Here is an 11,598-nt window from a genome sequence, read left to right as displayed (position 1 = left end):
AGCTGTCACATACTTAACTTCTTTTGAGTCTTGTTGGACCCCGTGAATAGCCACTCCTCAGAATTCTAGGCTTGTGGGATATTGGTCACATGCAAACAAAGCCACAATGAACTAGGATCGTGCATATTATGGCCAACTTCATTTACAAAACTCAAGTTTCAAGATAAAATGAGTAAGAATTTCAGGACAGTAACGATAGAGCCTTTAATCAAGTGCAGGGTCCTTGTGAGCTAGGATCCTCTGGGACTTGACAAGATGCATATGCATGAAACCAGCCCTTCCCAGTGAACTGCCTCCAGATTTATAGCCAGATTTATGCATGCATATGTGCACCAAAAGACACGCTCAAGAACATTCATAATAGCCTCGTTTCTACTAAATAACTGAAAATAATTCAAATGTCTACTAACACAAACTGAATAATTGTATAGTATAATATATACATTTATAAAATGAGGTACTATATACCAATTAAAATGGAAGAACTGTAGCTCATCCCAATATAGATGACTCCACAAATACAATGGTGAGCGAAAGAAGCCAAACACTAAAAATATATGCTGTATGATTCCTTTCATATAAAGTTGTAAATCTGCCAAAATGATGCTGGAAGTCAGGATAATGTACACTCCTGGGAAAGAAGGAAGTAGCCATGGATTGAAAGATGAATGAAGATAATACTCTTGTCTTTTGGCCTGGGTGGTAATTATACAGCTGAGTTGACTTTGTGATAGTTGGTTGAGCGGGACATTAATAATTCGTTCATTTTTCTGAATTCAGTCATACTTCTCTTTTTTAAATTAAAAACTAGAAGTATGGAAAAATATGGGAAATATATGGAAAAAAGTATTCCTTTATTTTTATTTATTATAGTAAAATTGTAGGAAATTATGAGTTGATAAGAATTTTTTTGATTGACAAAATATTAATGATGATATATAGCATCTGCTATAATAATCATAAAAACCGTAGTAAATCAGTGCGTTACATAGACTTAAGTTTGATGCTTAGGAAATTCCTCTTTCGTTACTATGACAAATCACCATCAGAGATCTTTACTTTTCTAATGACCTTATTTCCTTCTGGTAGTGTAGACTGTTCCATATATCTCCAAATATCACAATGATGGAATGATTCATGAAAATTGTTGAGATTTTTGCTAAAGTTATTATTTCCTATAATATTATGATTTTGTAAATATACATATATAGTGATGTCTTGAATTTCTGCTTACAATTATCATGCATTGAGGAAAAAAACAAGGAAGGAGAACAAACCTTGAATTATTTTATGGACTCCAGGTACAAGAGAATAATAGTAACAATCCAGCCTGTCAGTGATGACAACAATGTCTTGATTCCTACACCTGTTGAACACATAAAGCAAAGCATGTGACTCCATAATTATTAGATTCCCACTCTGATGAGTTGGTTGTAGGAGTAAGTAATCCTTGAGAAATAATCTTTGGTTTCTGATGTAACTGGAAGAAGGATCTGTGGGAAGCAGGGAGAAATTCTCTAAGAAGATTGAACTGTGGCCACAAGAGGGTGTTGTGAGGAGCAGAATGGCTGATTCCAAGGCAATGAGATCTAAGGCCATCAAGTGCCATGAGAGAAATGCTAACATCATCTTCATCACTAGCTGCAACCATTCCAAATCCTGTACAGTTTTCTTCCCTAGACCAACAAGGGTAAACTAAGAAAATTAGGTAATCGGTGACTACTTTTCCTGTTTGTCGACTCTACTTAATAAGTAGCTCTCTTCCTTTTCAGGATGTTGATGTTGAATACTCAATTTAAACAGCTCACATGGATATATTAGGGAAGACTAGAATAAATTTTTTCTCCTATCCTCAGTTCTTCTAGTGAACTCCAGTTCCTACTAGAATAATTATGGATGACAACATAACTATTCTAGAACCATTCCAACCCTTTATGACCATTACATGTTACCTACTTACTGGATTAACACTATCCTGCTCAGCATTTATGTAGAAAAATTAAAAATGTGAATGAAGATTACAATTGGCAAGGTTCTATAACAATTATGTACCTCTCTAAAGAATGAACAGATATGCCATGTCTATACTATATCTGTAATATTTCATTGTATTTTGTATAATTTTTATCTATCTTTTTCAAGTTCATGGATTTTCTCTTTATCAGACTTATTCAGGTTGTATTACATTGATTGTTCAAAGTTAACTAGAAATCAACAAAGAGGAAGTATTTACAATGACAAGGTAGGTGATGAAAACCCTTTGACCACATATTATGAAAGAAAGAAATCTGAAAGAAAGAAAAAGCCAGAAGTAGGGGTTGTCCATTCTCACTTCTGATGCGAGAATATGCTCAATTCACTGATGTCAATGCTTTATAAATTAGCCATGCATGCAAGATTTCTTTTTCCTTTAATATTTGCCTAAGGTAGATTGTGAAATTTAATGATCAATTCCTTTAATGCCTTCATATAACTAATATTACTTAAGCCTTTTTTTTAAGGGCGGGATTAAGATATTTTATACTTTAAAATCAGACAACTGGGAAACAAAGAGGTTAAAACATCTTCAATGCTGGATGCTGTTTTAGATTCTAGGAAGATGTTCCTCAGTCAACATGTTGCTTGCAGTGGTTTTGAAGGTATGCCCACAAGTTCTTTGAATCTCCTCCCTTCAAGAGGTAAGGCTTAATTCCCTTCCCCTTGAGTGTAGGTGAGTTTTAATGACTAATTTCTCATGATTTGGATAGAGCAGATGTGATGGTATTCAGTTCTGAGATTAGAGTGTAAAATATCTACAGCTTCCTCATCAGGAATGTGCTGCTTCTGTCCTGGATCACTGACCCAGGGAGAAACCATGTCATAGCAGGCTTGTGGAAAGAGGCTCATGTGAGGAGGAGAAGCCAGGGGAATGAGTGTGGAAATGGAAGCCCAACCCCAGCCCAGCCTTCATAGGCTGCAGCCCAGCTGATAGTCGAACTACAACCATGTGAGACATCTTGCAACGGAACTATCAGCTAAGCCGCTCCAAGCTTCCTGACCTTCAGAAACTGAGATAATCAATATTTGTTGTTTAAAGCTGTAGTGTTTGGGAGTAATTTATTACAAAGTGGACAACTACTATAGATCTTGGTATCTGGAAGTGGGAGGTTGCCACAACAAAAATCTAAGGTGTGGGAGTGGCTTAGGAACTGAGTAGTGGGCACCGAGAAAAACACTGATGAAAGCCCAAAGTGTCTTGAAGTAGCTATTAATAGATGCCGCAGAGTCTTTAATAAGGCAGTGGGTAAGGGCTGGCAGGAAGGTGATGTAATTGTTTCTTAAACATCTGTTTCAATTGATATTTAATTCCAAAATGAGATGTCAGACTGTATATACATTTGCAAGTATATCTATGAGAACCGTTACAGCACTTGTAAAACCCCTCACCTAGGGGCACCTGGGTGGTTCAGTTAGTTAACAGTCCAAATCTTGATTTTGGCTCAGGTCATGTTCTCAGAATTGTGAGGTCAAGACCCACAGTGGACTCCCACTCTCAGCAGGGAGTCTGCTTCAGGGTTCTTCCTCTGCCGCTCTTCCTACTTGCTTTCTCTCTCCCTAAAATAAATAAATATTTTTAAAAATAAAACCCTTCACCTCCTGGAATGATATAAGACATAGAGAGTATACTGCGAGAATGGAATCATAAAGAAATTTCACCTACTGAAAAGAGTTTTGGGGATTCCTGGGTGGCTCAGTGGTTTAGCGCCTGCCTTCGGCCCAGGGCGTGATCCTGAAGTCCCAGGATGGAGTCCCACGTCGGGCTCCCTGCATGGAGCCTGCTTCTCCCTCTGCCTGTGTCTCTGCCTCTCTCTCTCTCTCTCTCTGTCTCTCATGAATAAATAAATAAAATCTTTAAAAAAAAAAATGAAAAGAGTTTTGGCCTTCTTCCAGTGAGGTGAGGAAACCTTCACGGAGCCCCTGGGAGACCAACCACGTTCCCTGAGCTGGGGTGTGACCCAAATCCGAGCACTCTGATGGGATACTGAGGCGACTGGTCTGAAGGTCAAGACAGAAATATCTAAGAGATTTGCTGCTGTTGACTCATTAACAGAAAATGAGAGCTAGTCTTGGAATCATTTTTAAAGGGATCTTACCTGTTCAATCACGGCTTTGGCCAGAGAGCAAGAGGTCCCCAGAGAGTGTGGGCTTGGACCGGACTGCTGGCAATTGGAAGCTAAGGAGTGCCTGTCAGCAACAGAATGGGGAGCATTACACTCTGTGGGAGTTGAGGTAGGACAGGCCGGACAGGTGAGCTATCAAAGAGTTCAGGCTGGTCCCAGAGAGAGAAAGTCAACTCTAAACATCAGCCACCCTGAAAGGAAAATGAGAGAATGAAAGTACCTAACAAGTAGGTACTTTTTGTTCTCTCTCCCCTTGTCCCTCCCTGAGCTCCGTGCTTTATAGTGTTATGTTCAGGAGAGACCTGAGGGTAACTTGGTGGGAGGAGCAACCTGGTTCCTCCCTGCCAAGATTGCTAGGAAGCAGCTCAGGATAGGAGGCTGGAGAGAGAAGGGAAGGAAGCCTTACCTTGAAATGAAAACTAAAATTTGGACTAGACATGCTCATTTCTGAATCAAGCTCTGTTTTGAAAGTTAAAGCAAACATGGGACTTCCTATCATTAAGCCCCCTTGAGCTTTTATCCAGTAGCAGGAAAAACATTTCTCTTACTGAATACACTAAGATGACAATAGGAGCAAAAATAAAATTGCTTTTCTTATTGCATTTCTCAAACCGTGGTTATTCAATATACCAGTTGTACTTACTATAATGGAAATATTATTCAGCCTAAATCATGAAAAAATTTTAATAGGAAATTACACTGCTATCATGAAAAAGTATGATTATAAATAATGGCAACAATGCCTTACATTTTAAAAGCTTTTAAAAAAAAACTTAAAAATCACCTTCACATCTATTTTTAATTATCTCTATAACCCTTCACGGTAGTAGCAGGATAAGATATTAATTAAGTGCTACATCCAGAGACCTACATACCCACAGCTCTCTAAACTCTCAGAGGTTATAAATCTAATATAGATTAATAAAATAAATTTTAAAGGATCCAGCTCAGCTTAGTTCCTCAACTCTCTATTTCTCCCCACCCAGCATCACTAGATCTAGATCCAGGTCCCCCTGGCTGCCAGGATCCCAAGGCCTGGCCCAGGACTGCTCTAGCCCCGCATCCCAGACCTACCTGTTGCTCCCTTTGTTCTGAATCTGATTCTGGCGCTAAGCCCCACTCCTGGTATCTGGGCCTTCACTGAATTTCCAGTTTGAGCATCTACTTCCTTCACTTGCAGTTGGCTTCTGCCCATCTTCATTATTTGCCTATATTCCTTTTCCTTTCCAGGGCTTCTTCTGAAGGTCATGTCTGAAGGACTGGAGGCCTGTCCTAGAAATCGGCCCAGGCAGTTGAGCCTTCACATCCATTGACAAATCTTCCTCAAGTCTTCATTGATGCATCTTGCTCAAATGCCAGAACTCCCTGCTACCGTTCTGTTGCTGACTATTTGCCTAGTGGAACCTGACTGTATTTTTTGGAAAGTCTACTTACCTGACAACATGAACCCCAGCTGAGCATATGCATCAGGGTCCAGCTCCTCTGTGGGTGGTTTATTGTCAGGTCCTATCCCCTCATATGAGCCTGTTCCGATGGCAGTAATTGACATGCTCTACCAAATCTCAATAATAACGACTTAACATCTGTTAATATCTTATTAAGTTCTAGTCATTGTGTGAAATACTTTATTTTTTTATTTGGTCTTACAACAACCCTATGAGCTAGGTACAATTGCCTTTTACAAATAAGGACTTTTTTTTTTTAAGATTTTATTAATTTATTCATGAGAGATGCACAGAGAGAGGCAAAGATATAGGCAGAGGGAGAAGCAGGCTCCTCCCAGGGAGCTGGATATGGGATTCGATTCCTGAAACCCAGGATCATGCCCTGAGCCAAAGACAGCTGCTCAACCGCTGAACCACTTAAGTGTCCCCCAAATGAGGAAATTGAGGCACATACTGGTTGTGTAATTTTCCCAATATTAATTACTCTTAAGTGGAAAAGGCCAGATTTGCTCAACCATGTAGAAGTTTCTAGAAAAATTGCTAATTTAATGCATGCACATTCAGCAGGAGAGAAAGGCATTCCATTGACAGGCAATGACACAGAAAAACTTAAACCTTGTATAAAAGAAGGCTAAGTGCATTTTAGGAAAAGGAAGGACAAGTAAGAACAAATTTTCTCACACAGATGAGAAAAACTACAAAGAGAAAAAAAAAGTCGAGTCTGCTACTAGACGACTGGATATTTGTCAAGAGACAAAAGAGAAAAAGAAGAACCTTCTGTCACCAAAACCCTGGAGAGGGAAGGAAGCCCAGTCTTAGCCCTGCTTGGACAAGAGCTGGAATTGCTCCAAAGTGCTGCAGGAAGCTGTTGGTCATGTTGAGTGCTTCAATTCACTTGTCAGGAGAACTTTCTACCATCTAAGGAGAAAGAACATGGAGCTCAACAGAACAAGGGTCCATAGCATCCAGGCTCCACCTCGGACTTTGAGAAAATCATCTCGTTTTTTCTGAGTCTCAGTTTCCTCAGTTATAAAATGGGAACATTAGCATCGACCACTCAAGGTTAAGATGTTGATAAGAGATACGTATGTCAATAAACACTACAGCTACCTGGTGCAACACAGATGCTTGGCAAATATTTAATGATACCTTGCTGATGTGTGGAGAGAGAAGGGGAAAGACGACCATGATGCCAAGAAAAAGATTCTAAGCTGTATGCCTAGTTCCCGGCATGTAGCAGGCAAACAATAAATATTTGTTGGGTGAACAAAGGAGTAAAACAAGAAATAGATAAATCCTAGTGACTCCATCTCATGACTCAGAATAGAGTTGCTTACATAAGAGAGGGTAGCATATTTGCTGGCATCTGAAGTGCTCTCCAAAGTCCTGTCATCCTCTATGTCTCCCAGGGCTTCTAGATTCTGCAGGCTCCGTACTGCTGCCACACTGGAATGTCCTCGAGGCTTTCCTGCTTTTCTTTAGCATATAGGAATCATTTAAAGTAACGCATGTCATGCCTGTTGCATTTCAGAACTTTCATATGACTAATGAGAATTTTCCCAGGCTTTTCCCTGGAGGTAGGGTGGGTGGAGAAAAGGATAAACCGGTCATTTCATAGGCTAGCCTCCTCAGTTGCCCGGCTGACCTCGTGGTCCATATTCATGTAGTGGTAAAAGGGTGGCAAAGGGCATTACTTGAATATGCACACATGAAAGTTCTGGAGTGGCATAAATGTGACATCTAGTACTTTGAAAAAGAATTGCAAGTTGGAGAGAATCAATAGGAGTTCCAGCAGTACACAGGGTGGATTAAAGGAAAGTCACTATAGAATAAATTCATTCGAGAAAAATGCTTAGTCACACAGCAAAGTTTTCATCACATTCTGAGAGATCGGCTGTGTTCACTCCATACCAAGAATGAAATAAACTACAACATCCTAATGAGCTAAAGATTTTTCATCTTTTCACAAAGAAGGAACAGAGAGTTATGTATACTGATGGCTTTGAGGAGTATTTAAAACTAGTAAATGACGGACACCTGGGTGGCTCAGCGGTTGAGCATCTATCTGCCTTCTGCTCAGGGCCTGATCCCTGGACCAGGGATCGAGTCCCCGCATCAGGCTTCCCACAGGGAGCCTGTTTTTCCCTCTGCCTGAGTCTCTGCCTCCCTCTGTGTGTTTCTCACGAATAAATGAATAAAATCTTGAAAAAAAAATAAAAGTAGTAAATGATGCCAACTTGCACTGCAATTAATAAATACACAAAGCTGGTGACATGGAAAGGGACACCAGCTGCTTTCAGGGACCCACCCTTTGTGTGAGGGCTGAATCCTCAGAGCAAAAATGAATGCTAATGAAGAGAACTGACTATCATAAAAGATGACTGGAGTCATCATATGCTAGTTGGTTTAGTTCCAACTCAAACAGCAGACCAATCTGTGGTACTCTCAGATCTTTCTACAGGCTGGCACCATGCAACAAATAGCCCATCTGTATTGCTGGGGATGGCACCAATGAGAGCAGATATCTATTTACATAAAGACAGATTTCAACAGCTAAAATGATCCTATATTTGGCATGGCTTACTCATGAAAACTGAGCATTTAATATGCCAGTAGGCTATAATTGGTCCAATGAATTGTTTTCTTCATGCATGGTAAATTTTCAGTGTTTTTCAAGAGGCTAAACCTACAATTTGCAAGGGCTTAAAGCTAGCTAACTAGAAAAGTTATTTTACACGAAGTTGAAATGTAACAATCTGGCCCTTTGTACTCAAAAAATACTTATTACTTCCTTTCAAAATCAAGGGGGTTTTTTGGTTGCTTTTTCTAATGGTTTATAAAATGGTTTAAAAAAAAAATAAGAAGAAGCTTGCACTTTGAGGTCTACTGGACCTGGATTGTAAACATCTTTCCAGTCCTTGCTAGCTGTATAGCCACAGTTATTTGTGGACTCTGTTCCTGATCTACAAGATAAGGATGGGAACACTCACCTCAAAAACTATTCTGATGCTGGATGGGACAAAGAGAGAGCACTTAGCAAAAAGTCTGGAAAAATTGAATATTAGATAAATATTAGTTACCTCTGTTTTCTTCTTCTCTGCACCCAAAGTTCTAAGAGAATCAAATACAATGGTTTTAAATTTTAAATTTATGTAGCTATAACTGTAATAGGTATACCCCTAAAGCTAGTGCACAAATTGAATTTTTAAAAATCTTATTAATACTAATGTTTAATGGAGCGCTGGGGTGACTCAATCGGTTAAGCGTCTGTCTCCGGTCAGGTCATGATCTTGGGGTCCTGGGATGGAGCCCAGGGTCAGGCTCCCTTCTCGGTGGCAGCCTGCTTCTCCCTTCTCCTTGTGCTCTCTCTCACTCTCTCTCAAATAAATAAATAAAATCTTTAAAACTAATGTTTACATCAGAGTTTACACTTAAAGAATCCTGTAAAGTATCCTTGCTTAGAATAAATAACTACCCCTAATCAATGTTTATTTTTAAAGATTTTATTTATTTATTCATGAGAGACAGAGAGAGAGGCAGAGAGAGGCAAAGGGAGAAGCAGGCTCCCTGTGAGAAGCCTAATGGGGGACTCGATCCAGGACCCCGGGATCACGACCTGAGCCAAAGGCAGATTCTCAACTGCTGAGCCACCCAGGCATCCCTCAATCTGTTTTATAATTCTGGGTTTCTGTCTCCCCTATGAATACTTTGCCTCAAATGAGATCTATCTCTTTTAGTTCTTTGTAAGCCAATAATTACATATTTATTCATCAATGTCAGTAGACTTTGAAAAAGAATATTGTATAATGTTTATTATATTTCCTATCTAAAAACATACTGTCATCAGGAAGATAATAACATTGGATTTATTCAGAATCATGGGGTCATTGTTACATTTCAGTCTTCCGTGGAAAAGGGACTGACTGCCTGCGGTGGGGGGCAGGGGTGTATGTGTGTGTGTGTGTGTGTGTGTGTGATCACATAAAACATAAGCATATACTCCAACCTAGGACATAATAGATGTTTAATGACTTTATGATTGCAGCAAATATTAAGCTATTATTAACCACTAACACTTCTTGAATTGGCTTAATGGGACAGAATCTTAAGGGTTAGCAAGAGGAGAAATAGATTGAAAGCATGGAGAGGGTCTTATCCTCTCCATTTGCAGTAGACTTTGGAGTTGTAAACCCTGAAGGGGAAGATAGGGCCATTGAAGATAAAAATTCAGTGCAAATGGAATACGGTTGACAGAAATCAGAAACACTAGACTATTCCTAGTGTATAAAAATTATCATGTATAGATTCTCATCTTATATTGTTATAGTCTTAAAGTGCTCTTCCATTGTTGCATCATAAAATCAAAATGATAACAAAAATAATAGTGAATTACAGATCAATCTGATTTTGTAAGGAATTGAACGTTAGTAGTGGTCATCTAGCAACAGATACCAATCATTAGTACCATTGTTTCACGTGTTCTGCTTAATCCAATTGTGAATTCTGAATTTATTTCCAATGAGAAGAGATAAGGAATAATTTCCTAAGGACAATTTAGTTTTAAATTCTTCTAGAAACTGCTGTAAGAAACCTTAAAAAAAAAAAAAAAAGCATTGAAATGCCATCTGCTAAACAAATACTCTGGCATGACAAATTTAAACAATGTGAAATCCAAGAGATTAAAAATATGATTCAATCATATTACCAATCTTGGCTGCCATTGAAAAAGCAGATGTTAGAGGAAATTTTAGAAAATATTCCATTTGAATATAATATATCTAAATTTCTCCCAAATGTCTTTGTTTATAACTCCCCCAATATTCATATGTCAATGAGGTCTTTGTGATTTTGTTGTTGAAGTTATTAACTTGTCAGATCGCACTGCTTTTTCTGGGTCTGAAATCAAAACTTCTGTTTTAAAATAAGAGAATTACGGTTTTGTGATTAAAATCACCACTTTTAAATATGTCTGTGGTATTCAACTGGCATACCATTTGGAGTCCTGAATGCTACTGAGAGGGTTACTTACCTGCTAATGTATTTTAAATTAGCAAGACAAAGAAAGTGATTTCTAGCTCCCCACTACATGTTCCCTGGCATATATGGGGTTTAGTTAGGTACCTAACTTACCATTTCAGGGAATATTATTCTTACTGGATGGCAATTTCTCTTTAACCTAACCTTAACAGAAAAGGTTTTGAAATGGTCTCTACCATCTACTTTATTAAACATCTTCAGTGAAAGAAGAAAGCACTTGTCACTCCTAACAATGAGTAGGCTCAGTCTGTAAATCCTCCTTCACTTTGTTCTTACTGAGAAATATCACACTGTCACATACCAAAGAGAGACCAGGTGTGTGCATTTTCTTTTTACAAAAACATAGCTCTTTCTGAAGAGGTTGCCGCAGTGTGGTATTTAAATTGATGTTCATATAGTATCTAACTACTTAGCACTTGAACCACAATGGGGCTTTGGGGGCATGTAGACTTCAACCACTTGAAGTCTCTCAGTTGCCAATTAACCTGAAGGAAAATATTTGCCATGCAGGGCTCTTGCTTTAGGGAAATTGCTCTACTCCTTGCTAAACCAAATAATTTAAGCATATTGAGTGGAAATGGGTCCATGAGCAATGTTCCCAAAATTTTCACTCCTTGGATGACATTAACCAAGGAGATTGCAACATTGTTGGGCTCTGACAAGGCTGATCTCAGAAGCCTTAGGCCAAAGCTAAGGGCCTTTGTATTCCTGAATGACCACTGGGAACATTGTTAGTCCTGCCCTGGCACTCCCATGCATGCCCCTGCTTTTTGCTTTTTTAATTCTTTTCTCTACTGTCTCTTATTCTTTCATTTCTCTCTTCTTTAGTTCTTGAACTCTTCTTTACCTCTGTTGAACTCCACTCCAAATCTTTTTACTAGGACAGAGTATCCATCCCTAGATGAGATGGGTATTGATTGGCTGCTATAGGGCTCACACTACCTCCCTCAAGAGAC

At 39.0% G+C, this 11,598-nt stretch overlaps 1 long non-coding RNA gene across 2 annotated transcripts; it reads left to right on the top strand.

Moving 5' to 3' along the window:
- Positions 1 to 1,355: 1,355 nt before the first annotated feature.
- On the top strand, positions 1,356 to 5,761 carry LOC102157357. Of its 2 annotated transcripts, XR_005361288.1 has the most exons (4): positions 1,356 to 2,032; positions 2,166 to 2,242; positions 2,589 to 2,678; positions 5,391 to 5,761. It is a non-coding gene; the product is annotated as an uncharacterized LOC102157357 (long non-coding RNA). The 2 variants fall into 2 exon arrangements; XR_005361287.1 differs by having other exon boundaries at positions 1,365 to 2,242.
- Positions 5,762 to 11,598: the final 5,837 nt, after the last annotated feature.

This window comes from Canis lupus, chromosome 6 (assembly GCF_011100685.1).
Source record: "Canis lupus familiaris isolate Mischka breed German Shepherd chromosome 6, alternate assembly UU_Cfam_GSD_1.0, whole genome shotgun sequence".
NCBI lineage: Eukaryota > Metazoa > Chordata > Mammalia > Carnivora > Canidae > Canis > Canis lupus.
Note: the sequence above shows the minus strand (reverse complement) of the source record. Positions and strands in the feature narration are given on the sequence as shown.